This window comes from Sarcophilus harrisii, chromosome 6, assembly GCF_902635505.1.
Source record: "Sarcophilus harrisii chromosome 6, mSarHar1.11, whole genome shotgun sequence".
NCBI lineage: Eukaryota > Metazoa > Chordata > Mammalia > Dasyuromorphia > Dasyuridae > Sarcophilus > Sarcophilus harrisii.
The window spans coordinates 114,775,567-114,797,428 of NC_045431.1; the positions used below are offsets into that span (position 1 = coordinate 114,775,567).

Here is a 21,862-nt window from a genome sequence, read left to right on the forward strand (position 1 = left end):
TTTAGCAGGCATGACACTTTATTGGGAAATGGTAAAGGAATTTCTTGATTCTGGTAAAAGCTGAACAAAATGATGCCTCAATCTCTTGTTATTCAATGATTTCTAAGATTCTAATATCATGATAATTTTGTGCCATTAAAATGCAAAAACATGGAATTCTTTTTTCATTATCATTACCTACAGGCACTACTTGAGAGCCTCCTCTGTGTTAGGTCCCTTGTGTTAGAAATTTGGGCTACAGGGAGATGCATCATGTTTTCTGCCCTTGGGCAGCTTCAATATAATTTATAAAGAGTAGCTAGAATAAAGAGACTGTCAGCTAAGCATCCAAATGAGATTTAGGTATCCTAAATCTTAATTCCATTCATGTTTACCTCACTTTTCTTGAAGATATGTAAGACTCTGGGTAATTTCACTAGCTTGCTCCCATTTCTGAAGTTTCCCTCTCCTCATCTCAGCCTCCTGGCTTCCCAGGCTTCCTTTAAGTTTTATTTAGAATCCATTTTCTATAAGAAGACTTTCCTAATACTCCTTAATTCTAGTGCCTTCCCTCTGTTGATTATTTCCAATTTACTGTATATTTAGCTCGTTTGTATGTCATTATTCTCTGCTAGACCTTTCATATTAATCTTTCACTGTAATCTTACACATTAGGAACTGTCTTTTGTCTTTCTTTGTATCCCCAGCACTTAGCACATTGCCTAGAAAGTGGTTAGAGCTTAAAAAAATGTTTATTGACACACTGACTAACAAATCTGCCATAGGAAGTCATGAAAAAAATCTTTGCTTTACAACTATGCAATTTAAATTACACAAGCACCAAAAAATAGATGAAAAAACTTAGATTCAAAAAAAGTGAAAAATTGCTTTTTCTCCCAGCTGATAAGTGTTAGTGGCAGGATGGGAACATGACCTAACAAACTCATGAAGCAATACAAAGAACATGGAATTTGGTATCAGAAGACATGGATATATATTACAACTCTAAAATTCAACCAGCTGTGTGACGATGAACAACTCATTTCATCTCTCTGAATTCCAGGTTCCTTCACATGTAAAAGGAGTAGATTGGGTTCAGTAGCATCTAAAGTCTTTTTTAGTCTATGAACTTAGGCTTCTAACCTAGTGTTCTATCCATTCCTGCTTGTCAATAAAACATAGCTCAGCTCCTTGCCCACTTGTCTCTCTTAATTTTTTTAATGATGCTTGAATAATTCTTTTTACTATAAAGTAGTTTGGGAACTACCAGGAGCAATCAATTTTTTGTGAATATTACCATTTTCTGTATGTTAATACATTATTCTATACTGATGTTTCTTTTTTTTTTATTCCAGATCTTCTATTCATAAGAAATTAAGGAAAACAAAATTTGTAAAGCAACAGAAAGTTGAAATAACCCTTACAAGAAGAGCAGGTAAGCTACATGTCTTAGAGTTAGAAATAGATTTTGATAAAAGGATTTCTTAATATTGTTTCTTTGCAGCAGCAAAATAAACCACTGTGCACTGAACCTATTGGTGGTTTAGTACTGATTACTATTAACTTCCACTCATTAGCTGAATGGTAAACAAGTCCTAGAATGTATAATGCACACTTCACTAGGCTGTGGGTTGTTATTGTTGTTTCTAGGTCCAGAGTAATTTATGATACCATAAAAGCTATGATTTCTCTCCAGAATCTGTCTGAACAAAAGGAAGAAGAGAGGACATTGAAGTCTTTTCTCCAATTGTAGATATTAAACTAAACCCACACACATATACCCCCCAAAAAAGGAAAGAAAAGGAAAAGCTGTGATTGATATATTGTGCACTTCACCTCTTTTTGACAAGGTTTGTTTGGGAGTTCTCTTGTTCCCCCACAAATCTTAATCCTTTCTGAGCAGCACTTACATGGCAACCTTAGAGAATTAAACTTGTACCTGGTTATTTTTTTCTTCTTTTGCTATAGCTCAGTGATTTTTCTCAATGGTAACCATGGTCTAGTAATTTAAAGCTTGTGAACCTTGCAAAAAGATTCATTTAAAGCCAAAGTCTGAGGGCTTTTCACCAAATGAAAAGTATATTCTACTAGAAAGCTACAAAAGAATTCAGGACATGCTATCTGATAAGCATTCTGCTCATTAATGTTTGTACAGTACTGTGCCTTAAAAGATCGACAGTTTCTCAGAGTAGATTGTTCAGCATTTGCCTATACTTTGGGGGTTTAATGGGTCGAGCTGTTTAAGTTTTCCAACCTCCTCCTGACTGATGGTTTGTTTCTTCTTTTAATGCAAAATTCAGTCAAATTTCCCACAGAGAAAAAGACCTTTAATTATGAAATGCCAGCATGTGGGAATAATACCATCTATACATCAGAACAGTACAGTTACTTAACTATAATTCTTTTTGGTATTGATCATTCAAACAATTTTTTAAAGGTATCTCATTAATGTGCTTTGAAATGTATGTGTATCCTAGTACTCAGTCATTGATATTTTGTGTTTTTTGTGATGATTCATTTCATTAGATTTGACTTAAATGTATAAAATTAGTTCAAAACAACAGATCTCTCTTTAGCCTGAAGTTGATACATATTAATTATATATCATAAAAATATGTGTGGGGATAAAATGAAAATGGAGAAAAGGAGAGAGGGAGGGAGTTGGAAAGGAAGAAGAGAAGGCAGGGAAAGAGAGAGCAAAGGAAGAACGGAGAGAGGAAGGAAGAGAAATAAAAGAAAATGAAAGGGAGAAAGGGAAAAGTATGAAAGAGAGAGAGGAAAAAAGGGAAGTTGGAGGGGAATGGAAGGGAAAGAGAGTAAGGGAGAGGAAAAAGAAGGAAAGGAAAGGAAAAGGAGGAGAAAGGAAGGAAAAGGGAGGAAAGAAGAAAGGAATGAAGAAGAAAATAAAGAGAAATGGTGACTTAAATTTTATATTCCATGGTGTCAGTCAATTATTTTCTTTAATATCCCTCCTAGAAACTGGCATTTTCCCCAAGGCAACTACAAAGAAAAGTGATGAGAAGTCTTTAATAAACATATATGAAGTTACACAATACACCCTGTGAGTAATTAATCAATGCTAAACTAAAACTCTGAAATAAAGAACTTGATATACAATTTGCACAAATCCTTCATACAAGGTACCCTCTGTTTTCTTTCCTTGCAGTCATAAGGCCATATTTTCCTGTTAAAACCATTGAAAATAACAAATTGTTAATGTGGTACAATTGTTTAACTCATCAGAAGTTTTATTTTTAATCAGCATGAATTTCAACATTATATTTTGCACAAAGAATATGAGAAGAAAGAGCCCAGAAATGTATTTAAAATAAGGCACCTAAGGAGCTGCTCAGTTAAAATGCTTTATTTGTCTTTTCAGTCGTCTATGTTCTACAGTATCTATGTATACTTCAGGTTTGAAAAAGGGTTCATTGTTGCAAAAAGTTAATCTATATAGTTTAAAATATGTAGAGTTTTATCATTATATTGTTTAGGGAATTGGGTACATAAGTATTCATTACTAATAGGAGATGCACACCTAATTCCAGGTTCTATACATAGAAATACTCTCACTCATGGGCTCTCTGCTATAAAAAATGCAATCCAGTAGGCATTGCAAAAGTAATCCTTGCCTCTCTGAAGCACATTGTTGATGAGATTCCTTCAGTTCTCTAGAATTTGTTCTAGTATCTATATTCTCCACCTTAGAAAAAAAACCACTTTCTCTGAATACCACTCTAATAAAGCATGTCAACCTCCCCTTGTCTTTTAAGTACCCTCTTTTCAAACTCTTCTCTTGTCAATTATATGAAAAGCACTCTTCTCTTACAGGGAGGTTTTTTAGGATGAGCATTTAGTCTTTAATAGCTAATATATAAACTTGAATGTTTTAGTGCTCCTCTGAGAGAAGCATTGACTGATATTTCCTCATAGGAGAGATTGCTATTGCTTGAGTAGGTTGTTGTCTTACAAAACACATATTAGCATTTTTTTTTGATGAGGAAAATAAAGTTATCACTTCTCCTGCACCTAAGCAGAATTCAGCAGATATAGCTATTTTGTCTTTTCTTTTAGGAGTAAACAACAACTCTAAGAAGTCTTAAAGATATGCATTTTAGGGTATTTTCTAGAGTAACAGCTCCCAAAACAATTATCAAAATGGTTGCTTTTTTTAACTTCTTAGATCAAAGATATTTTTAGTTGCAGTTATCTTTATTCATTTGTGGTTTAAAGGGTATTCTTACATTTAAATATAACCCAAAGGAAATATCTCCCTTTGTAAGGTTGTAAATAGCAAGACGTGTGGTATTATGAAGAGAAAACTATCATTGGAGCCATGAACACTTGAGTTCAAATTCTGTCTTGGTCTCTGATACATACATCCTTCCTATGTGATGCTGGGAAAATCATATTTTCCTTTGTCTCCCAGGAAGTTCTCCAAGCCTTTAAATTGTGGAGCAGATACAATCTGTCTTGGTAATGGGAGTCTCTTTGCTGGGAGTTTTCTATATTGACAAAATCAAGGCAATACCATAAATACTTATTTAATAGTAATAATTGATTCTCATAATACTTTAAAGTATATGAGTTTTTCCCATATCCATCCTATCATGCTGGTAAAGAAAGTATTATTTTCTTTATTTTTGCTGAAAGAATTAAGATACTAAAAGTTTAAGTGCTTTGCTTACCATATCAGAATCACATAATGGTTAAGAAATATTGGGACCAGTACTACAAAATATGAGATGGTATAGTGAAGGAGTTAGGGCAAATAGGTAGCACAGTGGATAAAGCACTATCTCTGGAGTTGGAATGACTTTTGTTCAAATCCAATCTCAGACACTGCTAGCTGTGTCACCCTGTACAAGTCATTTAACTTTCTGCCTCAATTTCTTCATCTGAAGAATGAACTGGAGAAGGAAATGACAAACCATTCTAGTATCTTTGCCAAGAAAATTCCAAATGCAGACACAACTGAAACTAAATAATGGTGAAGCAAGAGTAGTTGTATTGTAGTGACTTCAAGTGTCAGGAAGATCTGGCTTCAAGTCCCTCTGACATTCATTGAATGACCCTGAGCAGATGTCTAGGTCCACTATAAGGTGTAGAACAGATATCAATCAGAATTAGTAGAGGGTATTTTCTCATCAGGAGTTCCCTTTACTTCATGAAATAATAAATAACACAAATTTCTATAAAATGAGGATGGGATTTCTAGAACCTAACTATATGTGACTTTTCATAGAGAGAATCCTGATAAAATGTGAAAGTACATGCCGCCTATTAGAGTGAAAACAATAAAAATATGTTTCAAGTTTGAAATGGCCAATTCAGTAGTAGGGAAAAGAAAAGAATAATGATAATCCATAAAATCAACCAGGAAGGTCATTCTGGTCACCTCTTATCATACCTCTTATTAGAGATGCAAAAAAAAAAAGGAGTAGTTTACTCTTAACTAAAATTAATGTTCTTTTATCTCTTTTCCTGATCCCACTCAGCTAGAAGAACTCAATAATACTGAAATGGACCAAAAAAAAACAAAACAAAAACAAAAATACCAAGGAGTACCAGGGGAGGGAAGTAAAGGATGCAGAATATCATCTTGAAAGGATAGTTATCTGCCACATTATCAGAAGATTTTTCATTAGATTATTTAGGACTATACCTGAGATTTTGTGACATCTAAAAAACCAGGATCATGTAAATGACAGGCTATATGGTTTAGTAGATAGGGTGATATAATTGAAGTCAGGTAGACTTAACATTTTTATGATCTATGGGATATGGGACAAGTCACCAGCTCTGAGCTGCAGTTTGCTCATTCATAAAATAAGGAGGCTTGATAATTGACTTTAGTGCTCTTTAAGCTCTAAATGAACAATAATAATAGCATTTACAGAGAGCTTTAAGGTTAATTCATTCTATCTCATTTGACCTATACAAGTAGTAATGTAGCTACTGTTATCCTGACTACAGGTAAAAAAAACTGATGTTGAGAGTAGTCAAATGGCTTATCCAAGAGCACACATGAACTCCAAGTCTATCTAGCTGCCTCTTAAATTTCTATTCTTATGAATGAAACTGAAGCTTTTTAAAAGGGCTGACATTGTCATTATTTATATAGTGTTTACTATATTTCACTGTGCTAAGCACCTTACAGTTATCTCATCTTATCTTCACAACAACCTTGGGAGAGAAGTTCCATATTATATGCATTCATATTACTTATATTCCAAAATACTGTAATATATGATATCTCCATTTTACAGATGAGGAAGCTGAGGCACACTAGTTAAGTGACTTTCCCAGGGTTTTGCAGCTAGCCCCTGAGTTATTTGAACTCAGATCTTCCTGGCCCCTGTCCATATCCCATCCACTGTACCACCTAGCCACTACATTCCTACAGCACAAAACTTGATGTCATGTATTGTGGGGGGGATTGAGGGGAGGTAAAAGACCCAACTTTCCGCCCTTTGGTTTTATATGGACAGAGACTCATCAGGATTTATCGGTAGAGACTGGGTTGTTGTTTCACTCTGGAGAGAGATTCGAGTAATGATTAACTGTGTCCTTGAGTTTCTTCCCCCTGAATGAGTGGAGTTATTTTTGAGTGCTGGCATGAGGAGGAGAGACACCATATCTCAGAGCTTGGCATGAGGCATGTGTGAGCAGCATCATAGTTTTCAAAAGCTGCCAATCTGATTTCATAGAGTCTTGGAGAGCCTGTCCCCAAGGGAGTGTTCAGGCAGAGTGGATGCTCTGGATTGCTAATGTTTGCATTCTAACTCTACATGAGAGAAGCTTGGAGTGTGAATATCCATGTCTGCTTACACTCTGTATATCTGAAGTGGCACTTTCTCTCTCAATAAAAAAATTTTTTAAAAAAAGGGAGAGAATAAATTTTTCTCCTTAAAATGTTTTCCCCCCAGAGAAAAAGTGGAGTCCAAATTTTTGTTGTTGTTGATGTTTGTTATGATTAGGATTAAAAAAAAACTTTCCAGACTACACCAGATTTTTTAATTATCCTTTAAAGTTCTAATATTAATTTAGCATATATTTCATGCCCAGAGTACATAAAGTAACTCCTCTGAATAAAACAAATATGGCTAACAAGTGAAGGAAATAGCTTTTGAAAATACAAAAATATTTGAAAAGCATTTCAGAAGTCATACTTTCTATTCTTAATTTCAATTTAATCTGTGCTTCAGATTGCAGAAACTGCCCAGATAGGCAAGAGCCCTAGAGACTTCAGGACTCTTGAAACAACAATGTAATTATTCTTGGATTCAGACAAGAACATTACTGTAAAATGATGTGGAAAAAATAGTTCTTCATGAATGTGTGGCTGATTGCTTTTTAATGTTCCCCTAGATCTCAGAAAAAAATCTAAAGGGACAATGAAAGGGCACTGGGACTGGGTTCAAACCTTTATTCTGATTGTCACTAACCTTAAACACATTCTTAACCTCCCTAGATTTACTTCAGATTCTCCAGATAAAATGAGAGAGTTAGACTAGATGGCACATAAGCTCCCTTCCAAATAAATATCCATGATGCTATAAGACATTGTATGTATATTGGAAACACTGGGTGTGTACTCTTCCCCAATTACTGTACCAAATATACCACTCAGGATTATAGGGGAAATGGAAACATCAGTTTGATGAGTCTCCTTCCAGGTGATGACTTCATGACTGAACTCAAGAGCATATGAGCATATGCCCCTTCAGACATTAAAAAAAAAAAAAAATTTATTTCTGATAACAATTGTCAGTAGAAAATAAACAATGAATATTATTGCCATTCTGTATTGAACAGCTTTCCCATAGAAAAAAGAGCAGACTAGCTTAGTTTAGCTTAGAAGATAGAACTAGGAACAATGGGTGAAAAATGCCAAGAGGCCTGAAATAAGGAAGAATTCGATAGAAATTATAGCTGTAGATATGTGAAATGGGATGCCTTGGAACATATGAAGTCCCACTTAAAGTATTAAAACAAAAGCTAGGTTATTTCCTAGCAGATATCTCACAAAAAGGATTCTCATTCAAGACATGTTGGATCCCATAAATAACTTGTGCCTCAGGGATTCTGTAAGAAAGGGAAGGCAAGGCAATGGAAAGGAGAAGCAAGATAGGACAAGGGAAGGGAAAGCAAAGTAAGTTGGACACCTCTTAACAGCACAGAAATAGGTATTAGTTTTGTTTTGTTGTTGTTGTTGTTGTTGTTTTGGTTTTTTTTTTTTTTTAGAAACATTTATTTAATGTGTTTTTTTAAGCTATGTCCTTTCTGTATCCTATTTTGAGAGAACCACCAGATAACCAAATAACAAGTATGCTTATAGCATTTCCCTAGGCAAAACTCTAAAAATCTTGTGTGTTTTTACTAGCATATTTCCTTAATTAATATTGCAATACTTGAATGAATTCTAATCATCAATTTCAGCACTTCAGTACTTCTGCACTTTCATGATTATGGGCACTCTATCCAATAGGATGTATCACAACCTTGTCCTGTGCAATTCAGGACTCTACGGAGTTTTCCAAATGTCTTAGTGCTGTTTTAAATTATTAGAGATGAAAACTTCACTAAGTTTTTTGGAACACCTGGTCTTTTGCTTCAATGTCTTCCACAGAAGGCCCTCCCAATTTGCTGAAGTTTTTCTTTTAAGTCTTTTGGTGTTGTGGGAGTGGCGTGCAGATATGCACATATAATTCTTCATTCAACTTATGCACTCAGCCACCTCTTCTCCCAGGCTTTGAGGATAACAAAATTGGTAGTAGCTGGAACTTGCTCAAATCTACTCTGAGTCTTTCTAGGGTCTTCTAATAATGGGACACTTTCCAGCACCCTCCCATTTGGTACTTAATAATGCAAAAGATATTATTACACTTTTAGAAAACAAAATGTGATATCCAAACCATGGATAGATAAAAATATAGTTCACATTAATATATCTTAAGATTTTAAAAATGTTTTTCTTATCCTGGCCCTCTAAAAAGAATTAAAACTTCATTCTTAGTTATGTGGAGAATGTTTAGAGTAACCTGAATTGAAGGAAATATAAGTGGGTGATGCTGAAAATTGTGTCCAGTCTGAATAGAAAAGCCACCATTTCTTTATGCCAAATTCTAGCTCTCTGATCACCCAGGGAATTACAAATTCAGTGGAATATGATCTGATTGAATATATGAACTGGTTGGTAGGCAATATAGCTATTTGCCAATGGACATGATCAGTAAGAAGGCTTTCTTCTTAGTCCTTGGGTCAGTGTGGGGCATGGTATCATTAAAAGCTCACAAAGGCAAATGAAGGTCAATCTATGGCAAGGTTAGCATTTGTAATGAGAACTGAGTTTCTGATCAGGAAATCCTCCCTGCCTCTAGATTAGCCCACTGCCAAATATGGAATAGTTGAAAGTTCATTCCTCAGGGGCTTAAAGGAGCTGTCCATACTCAAGAGTGATGCTTTTTGCTTTCAGCACAGGCAGCCAATTCAAGAGCATTTGGGAGTGGATGTCAGTAGATTGTCAGTAGAGTTTTGTTTGCATTCACACTCTTTACCCAATATTCAAGCATCTTTGACTTCATCATTGTGGGTACTCCCTCCACCAGCACAGAAATTATCACTTGGTTGATGGTCTTTTATGGCTGAAAAATTCATTACCCTTAGGCCAATCTGGTGATGAGAATTAAAATTCTCCTTGAATGCCAAAAATACAATCCTCTAAAAAGTGACCATTATTTCCTGAATATGCAAACTTTCCAAAATAAACTTACAAATTTATCTAAATAATTCATGAAGCATTTTATATTTTAGGGACCAAAAATAACTAACTCCCCCTCACTGTGGTTCACTTTTATACAGATGAGGCCATGCCAGAGGTCAAATAGCATAACAACATATAGTTAATGCCTGATGTGACGTGGTGGTTTCTAAGAAAGATGATCTGTCTCTTTCTACTGGCATTTTAATGGCATTCATTGTATTTCCAAATGGCTAATTTTTAACCATGAAAATGAATAAAGAAGGAGCTCTAAAACAGAAATGTTGAAATGTGTTTCTCACAATCTACCTTTTTTTTTCCTTTTCTTAAAAAAAAAACTGAATTTGTCTTCCTTTTATTCTCTTGGTATCCATGTGGCTAGCAGGTGATTTCTTTATGTGCCTACACATTGCAAATACACAGAAATAAACTCTGAGCAGCAATAAATACTCTCCTGAGAAGAAATTTACTTGGACTCATCAGATTTTTGTCATATTAGCTTTATTCAGATACATGAGTATATTCAGATAACAATACTCCCTATTGATTTGTAAAGTTTCAGTGAGAAAAGGTGGAATGCCACAGTGCTATGAGTATAGGAATGAATTGCTTTCAAAGAAATACAATTTGTGAGATGATATAGCCTTAGCAGAAATTAACAAAGGCATCTTCAGATGAGTGACATGTTGAGGGTAAAAGATTTTTTTTGTCCTCTATAAAGGGAAACTTTTCCTTTTTCCACACAGATCATTCAAGTGCCAAAAAAAGCTTTCAAACACTGTTTGTTAAAAAAAAAAATCATAAAAGCCAATCTCACTTTTCCAACAGAGCAGCAACCTACCTTTCTAAAAGTGGACCGACTGGTGCTTTTGAAAATGCTGCTGCCCGAATGTTGCAGCACATTCATTTAGAGAGACTGTTTCAATTATCCTGGAACAGTTAAAATAAAGCCTTATCATAAATACCATTATCACTAAGAAAGTGTGTTATTTTTCACGCAAGAGGTTAAAAACCTTCTCTCATGTGGTCAATTAGGGCATCTTTGTACTGCTCCTTAGGACCAATTTATGATACATTCTGTTGTGATTTTATATTTGTGTTCCTGTATTCTTCTGACCTACATAGCCTGGGGGAGATAAGTCAGTCATCATAGAAATCAAAACAGCACAGACTTCTTATTGCTACTCAAGGAGACTTTCTGCTTTAGCAACAGGGAATTGCATGTCCATGCCTGTGTGTCTATGTGCGAATTTAAGTCCGTTTGTGTATATGTGAATGGGGGGTGGAGTCTTCCTATTCAGTTGCTTAATATCTGTACACTTCATGATAAAAGCACTTTGGTTTTCGAACATGAACTTGGGGCAGATTTACACAAAGTGCACCAGCCTTTTACAGGAATGCATGATGTGTGCAAAGTAAAGACTGAATCGGCACTTCCCCTTCTATATCAGACTCTGACCTTAAGACCTACCTTAGTGTAGTTTGGAGCCAGTTTGAAGAGTCCCTTTCCTCTCTAGTGGAAAGGGACAGCAGGGGGCTACTTCCAGCCATTCTCTACTTCATAGTGGACAGCAACCTGGTGCCACTTAGAATTATCATCCGTGTGTCCTCTAGTCTCATTTCAAACATCTACCCATTAGAGCCAGTGCAAAAGTTCATCATGTAAGGTCAGTATACAAAACCCCTTTCTGTCTGGCTTACAAGAAACATTATATTGTCCTAAGTAGATTTTTTAAAAATTGCATTTATATTAAATCTTAATATAGTTATGATATATAGCTATGTAAAATATTAAACATGAAAATACATTTAAAAGTCTTGGGGGTGAGGGTCTTTCAAGAGAGAGACCTGAACAATATTTTCCCAAACCAGTATTATTTTTGTTTTTAACAAGAAGAAATCCAAGAAACACTTAGATGAAACTAAGAATCTATATCAATGATAAAAGATAGTTTTTAAAAAGTATGAGATTTTAAGTGAAAATGCAATATAAACTATCAATTGTAAATCAAAAAGAAGCTTACTTCTACCTTTGTCTATTTGAGGGGGGAAAGTTGAATTTAAAAGGTTAAAACTCAAATATATAAGTTTTATTACATAAAATCAGCTGGCCTAAAGGAGATTTGATTCCAAAGAAAAACTCAAGGTCATTCCTTGGAAATTACCTGACAGACATTCATGACACAAAGTGTCCCTTTTGACTGCATTTGTCACAGAGTTATTCAAATGCCACTGAGGGGGAAATGGTAGCCATTGGTGGCTAGAGAAAAAAATATAATAAGCCTGATCCTGCTTGTCAGAAAAAAGCAAATTGCCTCCCTTTTAGTGATGCATTAACTGATTCTTGCTTTTTATATGCCAGTCAGTACACATGGAAACAGATACCAGATATGTCATGGTCCAAGTCAAAATTGATAGGCCAGTTCAATCCAAGAAATCTAACTTTATTATTTACTATAAGCAAAGCATTGTGCAACAAAGGTAAAAAAAAAAAAAAAAAAAAAAAAAAAAGTGGAACAGTTCTTGCCTTCATGGGGCTTATTTACTATTCAGAGGATGAGGGAGTATAGTAGAGTGAAAAGTGCTTACTCTGTAGTTGGAGGCTCTGACCTGAGATCTTTGTTCTTCCATTTACCTGAATAATCTTTGACAAGTTATTTAATCTGTCTAAACTGCTACACTCAGTTATACATACATACTACACACACACACACACACACACACACACACATACTCCACTTCTTAGCATTTATCAACTCATGCTTTGAAACTAAGACCAGAAGGAAGAGTCATCACTCCCACTTCCAAGACCTCAATAAAGAAAAATGTGTTCCTGACATTAGACCTTCTTCAAAGGGTTAAATCAATTAAGATGAAAAGTTAACAGAAATAACATGAAATATGAAAACTTACAAATGGCTACCAAAGAGAAATGAATGGTCGAAAAAATTATAAATATTTGAGGGTTTCACGGAATTGAAAGTTCAATATGAGTCAGCAGTATGAGGTATTATTTGTTTTATCAAAACAGTTCTTCAGGACTCTATATGAGATTTTCTTGGCAAAAATAATGTAGTGGTTTGCCATTTCCTTTTCCAGTAGATTAAGGCAAATAGAGGTTAACTTACACCGCTCACTCAAGCTTACATAGCTAGTGGTATCTGAGGGTAGATCTGACCTTAGGTTTTCCTGACTCCAAACCAGAACTCTATTCACCAAGCATCTAGGCGACATGTGATAACTCTCTTCAAGTATGGGAAGCATTGTCTTGTGGAGAAAGGATACGATCTGTTCTATTTAGAAATGGCACTAAGAACAATGTAGGGGAGGGGACTGCAGAAAAGCAAACTTAGGATTGATGCCAAGGAAAAAACTTCTAACTCATTACAAGGGTTGAAAAATGCAAATTCCATTGAGGATTGATGGGTTTCCTATCCTTGCAGGTTTTTAAGACCCATTCAAATGGCTACTTACCAAGTAAATGGAGATTCATTCATGAAGAAGTTGGACTAGGTAGTTGCCAAAGTCCTTTTAACTTTCAGTGATTCTGTGATAAATCAAGGAAGCTTATTGGGTTTTTTGTTTGGTTTTTTGTTGTTGTTGTTGAGGCAATTGGGGTTAAGTGACTTGCCCAGGGTCACACATCCAGGAAGTGTTCAGTGACTGAGGCCAGATTTGAAGTCAGGTCCTCCTGACTTTAGGGCTGGTGCTCTATCCACTACACCAACTAGCTGCCCCAAGTCAAGGAAGCTTAAAGGAAGCTATGGGGTAGTAAAGATGGGAAACTGCATGGGATAGTACAGAGAGAGAGATAGGAAAACATGGCTTCAAGTCTCATATCTGGTTCCTCTCTATATTACTCTTTCTAAATTACCCTACCTTCTCAGTTTCTTGTTGGAATTTCCTACAATGAAAACTCACCCATCCCCAAAGGAAGGTATTAGCAAAGATCCCCAGCTCTAAATCTGAAATTTTGAATAGAGGAAATACTGAAAGGGGAAAATCCACTGAGGAAGGTCTCATGACACCCTAGCTAAGAGAAGATATATAACTCAGTCTTATAACTCAAATGGCTGAATAAACGTATTAGTTACATAAAAACATGACTTGGAAATATAATCTGTGTAATACTGGGCAAGTCGTTTTACTCTCTTTGCCTTTCTTTCCCCATCTAAAAAATGAGCTAGAGAAGAAAATGGCAAAGTACCTTAGTATCTTTGTCAAGAAAACCCCAAAATGGGGTCACAAAGAGTCAAATACTACTGAACAACAATCACATAACTTGGAGAAGAGGAAAGGAAAAGTATCACATCATGCACAAAAAGCAGAGAGCACTTGAATGCAGATGAAGTTTCAAATCAAATCCCCTGATAAATGAAAGAGTTAAAGATCATAGCATGAAAATACATTTGCTGAAAGTATGTGAGGATGCCCAATTGCCTTGTTATGATATTGAATTCTACTTGAGTAAATCAGGATTGGAGTCCACTTGTTCAACCATCATTAAAGAACTCAGTGGTAAATGTTGGTTTCCCCACCAAGATCCCACTGAGTTTTGTCAAAATTTCCCAAAACCTCAGTCACAAGAGAATTTATGAGCTCTGCATGCTCTACCATCTTAATGTGTGAAACTGCCTGAGAGATCTAAGATGTACAGGATGCAGCTCAATTCCAGCTTGTTTGTTTTTTAACAATGTCTTTGACACGTTACGTTATGTCACATCCCAATTTGATGTAAAGTGACTTCCTGTGTGCAACAAGAAATAGCATTTTAAGAGGCATACCAACTACACTGTTATTTTCCTTGCTGTTTTCAATGGCAGGCACTTTGCCACATCTTCACTCTTCAGAAGATGATTTGTCAGCAACAGGGTTAGCTCTGCTGGTAAAATAAGGCAGGCCTCCTTTTCATCTGCCCACCACATGGTAAGCGGAATTTGCTATGCATTTGTGGTGGAAACTAAGCACAGTGTTAGCTACAGCATAAACATACATTTCGGGAATATCCAAAATATAGGGTCTCTAAATCCAGGCACTCTGAGGGTGATGGGAGGAAGTCGGCAAGCATTTTCATATTAAGAAAAGAAAATTGTCTCCTTGTTCCAGGAAGTGAATGCCATATTTCCTAGAAGACTAGATGTTCCTTAGCCCATGTGGCATCTACTGGTGTTATCCCTGGTTAATTCATAACAGCACAGAACAAGCCCCGGCTATGCAAAGGAACATTGATTTGACTATTCAGGCCAATCAGTCAACTGACAGTAATGAGGTGGGGAGAGAGTGGGAAGGAGAGCAGAAATCCTTACAAAAGATTAATAATACCTAAAACTGGTTTAGGGGTCCTAGTGGGATTCCTCCCCCTTTTAACAACAAAGTACAGAGTGAAAGAATATTCTCAGCTTACTTTGTCTTCTTCCTCCTTTTGATCTGAAAGAACAATCAGATAGGGCTGATTTCTGAAGACAGTTCAGTATGAACAGATTTCAGTTGCCCCCAGTGATAACCATCATTGTCAACAGGCGGCATTCCAAGGACTGACACCAGAGCTTGAAAATGTTCAGATACTGAACACTTTATCTTTTATTTTAAAATCTCCTGCTGGGAATTCTCTTTATACAATGCATTGGATGATGAGTATTTAGAGGAAGAATGAATCCTGAAGGAGGAAAAAAATTAGGAGCCTAAGAGACAGTGAATGAACACTAGAGGAATCGAATAATTTAAGGTTAAGTAGGAAGAATCTCTCTCTCTCTCTCTCTCTCTCTCTCTCTCTCTCTTTCTTCTCTCTCTCTCCTCTTCTCTTTCTCTCTCTCTCCTCTCTCTCTCCCTCTCTCCTCCTCTCTCTCTCTCTCTTTCTCTCTCTCTCTCTCTCCCCTCTTCTCTCTCTCTCTGTGCTCTCTTCTTTTCTCTCTCTCTCTGCTCTCTTCTTCTTCTTCTTCTTCTTCTTCTTCTTCTTCTTCTTCTTCTCTCTCTCTCTCTCTCTCTCCCCTCTTCTCTCTCTCTCTGCTCTCTTCTTCTTCTTCTTCTTCTTCTTCTTCTTCTTCTTCTTCTTCTTCTTCTTCTTCTTCTTCTCTCTCTCTCTCTTTCTCTCCCCTCTCTCCCCTTCTCTCTCTCTGTTTCTCTCTTTCTCTCTCTCTCTCTCCTCTCTCTCCTCTTCTCTCTCTCAGCCTCTCTCTCTCCTCCTCCTCCTCTTCCTCCTCTCTCTCTCTCTCTCTCTTCTCTCTCTCTCTCTCTCTCTCTCTCTCTCTCTCTCTCCTCTTCTCTCTCTCTCTCCCTCTCTCCCTTTCTCTCTCCCCTCTCCCTCTCTCTCTCTTTCTCTCTCTCTCTCTGTCTCTCTCTGTCTTTTTCTCTGTCTCTCTTCCTGTCTCTCTGTCTCTGATTCTCTCTGTCTCTCTCTCTTTCTGTCTCTGTTCCTCTCTCTTTGTCTCTCTCTGTCTATTTCTCTTCCTCTCTTTCTGTCTTTGTCTTTTTTCTCTGTCTCTCTTCCTCTCTCTGTCTCTGTCTTTCTCTCTGTTTCTGTCTCTCTCGATCTCTCTATCTTTCTCTGTCTCTCTCTTTCTCATATACACAAGCATGAGCACACTATAATCTTTGGGCATTAAAAAAATAAATAATTCAATTTAATAAACCTTTATTAGAAATCTACTTCTCTACTAGGCATTGGGGGACAAGGCACAATCTTCACCTTCCTCTGGGAGTTTACATTCTGGTAAAAGGATGTGACACAAAAATAAATAAGCCATAATACTACAAAATAAAGCACAATAAATACATCAAGAGAAGTATAAAGGGATAAGGTAATCAGTAAGTTTGACCTGGAAGGGCTGAACAGATTTGTTTTATGTAGGCTGAAAACTTTTTAATTGAGTAAAGATATATTGTATCTTCTTTCCTACCTGGGTAATGACTTTCAAATTAAATTAGAAACTGGAATACTTCTAATCAATCAATCCATCCAAATTTATTAAGTCCCTACTATGTATCAGGAACATTGTCATTTCCTTCTTTATCTGTTTGCTTACAGGGCCTAACATACTTTCTGACATATAGTATGTACCTAAAAATGTTTGTTGACTGTTTTTTAAGTCCCTTGCCTTCAAGAAACATACCATAACTGACTGCCATCTAGGGGAAAGGGTGGAGAGAAGGAAGGGAAAAATTGGAACAGAAGTGATTGCAAGGGTCACTGTTAAAAAATTACTCATGCATGTTCTGTCAATAAAAAGCTATAATAAAAAAAAGTAACATACTATATTGGGAGAAAATGCATATATTATATAAATGTATAAGAACATATTACATATATCAAAAGCAAAAACAAGTTAGTAGGGCTTTTTTTGGTGGAGGCCAGGGTATTGTTAGGGCTTCATGTAAGCATCTGTAGATGGCATGGGAGGGAGCTGACCCCTAAGAGAAACAAGATCCTTTAAGATGGAGCTGAGAGGAGAATGTATTCTAGGTATGGGTGAGAAGTTGTAAAGGCATTAAGTGACAGACTTTATTCAGAGAAAAAATTAAGACTAGCCTAGGAAAATACCTCCTAAATATCATCTGAGAATTTAATATCTCTCCTAAGTTTTTGAGGTGAGCTTATATTTCAGAGTGCAAAGTTGGTTATTTTGTGTTTTGTTTTGTTGTGTCTTGTATCTTTGTCTCTTGTATCTTCTAAAGATAAGTTCATCACTTAAACATTTGAAACTAATAGCTAGGCACTAGATTCCATGAATTCAGAGAAAATTAGGGGGGGACAATAATTTCTATGAAGAATGATGCCCTTCCATAACTTCCACTGGTCATTATAGCAACATCATAAGATAAATATTTTTAAAATCAAGAAAAAAAGGCTGATGAAACTATCTTTAATTCTCAACAAAAGTTGGGAGATTATATACAAAAGATATCCAATTAGGATACTATAATATAGGATCCAAAATTTTCTCCATTTTGCAAGCAATTAAATATAACCCCTTTTTAGAAATAGCAAAATTTGCATCAATTTGTGTAGCTTAATATTCTCTTCTTGAAAAATGGGAGGGAGGAAGTGATTTAATAGTATTTATAAGGAGGATTTTTTTATTTTTAGTTTTTTTTTAATCCTACTACAAAATGGCCCTCAAAATCCTTTGTGAACCTTTCAACTTTCTAAGTAATGATGAAAGAAAAGTAGAAAAGGGCACAGAAATGCACAGAATGATATTGTCTTTAGGAAATCCATTAACATTCATTTAACTGTTAAAATATAAGATCCTAGTCCAATGACCAATTGTGAATATCCTAGTAAAGGAGTTATCTTAAATAAATTGTGACATCTATCCTACAATAAAACCGAAAACAAAAAAATTTCAACTGAGAGGAAGGATAGTTCACAAATTCTCTTTATGAAGCTAAAAAAGGAGAATGACAATTGAAGTCATATGGATGCAAAAGCAACAAGATACATCAGTTTATGAAAAAAATTGGTCATCATCATTCAATGTTCATGATAAACCTTTATATAAAGACTCTCCTCACAATCCTCCTCAAAAAAGAACCATGAAAATAATTGTAGCTTCTACATTCCTATCTGTTATAGTAAATTAAAATGTAGAAAATGTTTCCAGATCCACTAAGACTTTCCAAATCAACATTTACTTTGAGGTATATGACTTCAATGCCAAGATGAGAACAGGTGAGGACAATGAAAAATAGGTTGGATAATATGTCTCAAGAACATCTAATATATCTTGAATTCTTTCTTCAAGGGCCAAATAGACAAAGCAAGTACTAAATAATACCACTAAAAGTGAGAGTCACTTAACCTTTCTGTACTTCATTTTCCTTTTCTGTAAATTAAGAATAAGAGATGCATCAACCTCTCAGGCTTTCTGTGAAAATCAAATGAATTAATAAATTTAAAGCATTTTTGAAGACCATAAAGCACTATATAACTACTAGCAATTATTGCTATTAAATCAAATATATTTTAGCAGAAAGAAAAGGACTTGTTGCTGATTAGAATCATTTCCAAGTTGGTTATCTATGTAAAATGAGACCAACAACTTTTTAGATCAAGGACCAAAAAATTTAAATAAATTAAATATTTAATGTTATAAATATACAAATTATTTTTTAAAAAATAAGAGGCTAAAAGAAAGTGAAAAAAAAAGATATGAAGTACAAGTAACCCCAACACTCCTGATATAATTTAGTTATTGACACTAACAAATGGACAATTAATAGGAGGAAAAGACTTTTGCATTTTATATGACCATTTTATGTTGAAGGTAAAATGATTCAAATCATATATCAGAACAAGGAAAACAAAAGAATCTAAAAAAGTGCTTTTGCCAATAAACAATTGACCTTCTTGCCAAATGGAAAGCTAAGGAAGGAAAAGGTAATAATTGTTAGGCTATAAACTAATTTATAAAATCATATATAGAAGGATGGAGGAAGATTACAAGCAGTTTCACATCATAAAATAGCAATAAGCCATGGAGGGGAAATTTTAAAGAAAAAATTTAAAGTAATTTTAAGCAAAGTAATCCCAGAGGTATTTAAGGATGAAACTGTAAGTATAACAGCAAGAAGACAGATGGAAAAGATCTGCAATGATTTTTTATAACTAATCATTTTTGCCATCAAAGACAGTTAAGCCTTCACATTTAGACTCTTAATATCACAGTAACAGATGTACTTACAAAGGGAGTGGGAAAGACACTGAAAAAAAGAAGTTGGAGAAAACAGTAGGGTTATACTAAGTATGTAGAGAGAGATCTGTGCTGGAGGCAATATAGTTTTGAATGTGCAGAAGGTTTGATTCCAAAGATATCTGAAACAGGAGAATATCCCAAAGGTATTGAACAAGGTATCTAAGAGCATCAATAACTACTAACACATATGCCTACTTTTTCAGCTATATATTATGTTTGTGAGAATAATCTATACATGTACTGAAGGTGTCTTTGATGAAAGTATTAAAAGGCAAATGGCAGGCTTTCACAAGTAATATTTCATCAAAAACAAAACTTTAACATCATGTAGTTGATTGAAAGATATAGAAGATGCAATAACCAATGTGTTTTGTTGATTTTTTTTTTAAGTATTTGATTTGATGGAATAAAACATTGCCTTAAAAACTTGGCTTCTACAAAGTTTCTTCGATTTCTTCATCAAAGTTATAAAAGATTCCTTAACATAGCTAACAATAGAGATATCCTGTTCAATGACTTAATTGAGCATTGATATAAAGGCAGGTATAAAATAGGGCAATAGATGGTCAGCAAAATTACGTACCACTGTTTAAAAGGAGACTTAACCTAGGATACAAGTTGCCAGGATATTCTCTATGGATATTTTTATTAATTAATATTCCACATACTTCTGCTGGCAGATGATGTTGTACTGATTACATCAAACCCTGAAATATTATAATCTCCTAGATATGACCTATAATTTCTCAACAGATTTTGGCCTAACTATCCACATTAGAAAACCCAAATGGATGAGAATACTTATTGTTCAGGAATTTAGCTGGATAGTTAGAAGATAGGTCCTAGATAGATCGATAGGAAGATAGGTAGGTGGATAAATAGATAAATGAATGCCTGGGTAGATGTATAGCTAACTAGCTAGATGATAGATTAATAAGTGATACTTACATGCCTGGGTAGATGTATAGCTAACTAGCTAGATGATAGATTAATAAGTGATACTTACATAATAGATGATGGATGGATATATAGATAGACAGACAGATAGATAGATACTGATAAATGAATAAATAGATAGATAGATGAATAAGTAGATATACAGATAGATCGAGGGATAGTTGGATGGGGAAGAGAGACAGAGAGACAGAAAGAGAGAGAGAGAGAGAGAGAGAGAGAGAGAGAGAGAGAAATGGTTGAATGACTGAGTCATAAGAAAGTAAATGTAACAGAAGTAAGTGCAAGGGATAATGTTGTAAAAAAATTACCCTGGCATGGATTCTGTCAATAAGAAGTTACTAGAATTAAAAAAAAAAAGAAAAAAGAAAGTAAATGTAGGGCTAGAAATACAAAAGATGTCTCATCCAACTCTTTCATTTTACTCAAAAGACAGTTGATGCCCTTAGAAGATTAAATAACTTGTCCAGAAGATTAAATGACATATAGAAAACAACAGAAGCAAATTAGAAATGTTTGACACAGAGATTCTTCTGATGTGCTAAGGGCTTCTCTTGAGTTTCCTTGAGATATGAAAGATACAAGTAGGGGCAGCTAGGTGGCACAGTGGATAGAGCACCAGCCCTGAAGTCGGGAGGACCTGAGTTCAAATTTGATCTCAGACACTTAACACTTCCTGGCTGTGTGACCCTGGGCAAGTCATTTAACCCCAATTGCTTCAAGAAAGAAAGAAAGAAAGAAAGAAAGAAAGAAAGAGGCAAGTAGAGTAGTAGATATCATTGTTTTTCATTTATTCCTAGCTGTTGTCATAGTATCAAAGTATTTTCTTTTTTGATCATGTATTGTTTTTATAGCATCCTTTATACTTCCTTTCCTGTACATATATTTATTTATGTCATATACATGTATATATGTGTGGGGGTTGTATTGTATTTATATGCACATATATATATATATGCATATATTTAGTTCAGCACAAACTTATAGGACATCTTGGAAAAGAATAGCACAAGGTGGGAAGGAATAAAATGGTTACAATCTGTAATATTTAAGGGACTGTGTACAACATGAGATCACAGATACGTTGAAAAAAGATTTAAGAAACTCTGTCATGAAGTCATCTCATAAATTACAGAGGAAATAGAAACCAACTGTTACAAGCTCCCTCTTCTCTTTTATTCTATAACTCAAAAAACCTTAGCATCATTCTTCATTCTATCCTCTTTTGCTCCAGTCTCTGATAAAGAGGTGGCTTTTATCTACACTGAGGCCAAATCCTTCATTTGTTCCCTCGATCCCAACCCCTCCTCTTTTTTTCTATCAGCTCACCTTTTCCTCCCACTTTCTAATCTGTCTGTCCTTATTTATTGACTCTTTCCCTGATGCCTATAAATAATGTCCATAACTACCCTATGAGAAAAAATAAATAAACTTCATTTGACCAAGCTTTTCAAGCTTTCTATTTTCTTTCACA

General features: G+C 35.2%; 1 protein-coding gene across 1 annotated transcript in view; it reads left to right on the forward strand.

Annotated features, from left to right (window-relative positions):
- The first annotated feature begins 1,333 nt into the window (after positions 1 to 1,333).
- The window catches only part of LOC116420025 (teneurin-3-like), a 349,901-nt gene continuing 329,372 nt past the window's right edge, over positions 1,334 to 21,862 (forward strand). Inside the window, exon 1 of the mRNA XM_031943288.1 lies at positions 1,334 to 1,414. The gene's annotated coding sequence lies outside the window, so the exon portion shown is untranslated. The remainder of the gene's footprint in view (positions 1,415 to 21,862) is intronic.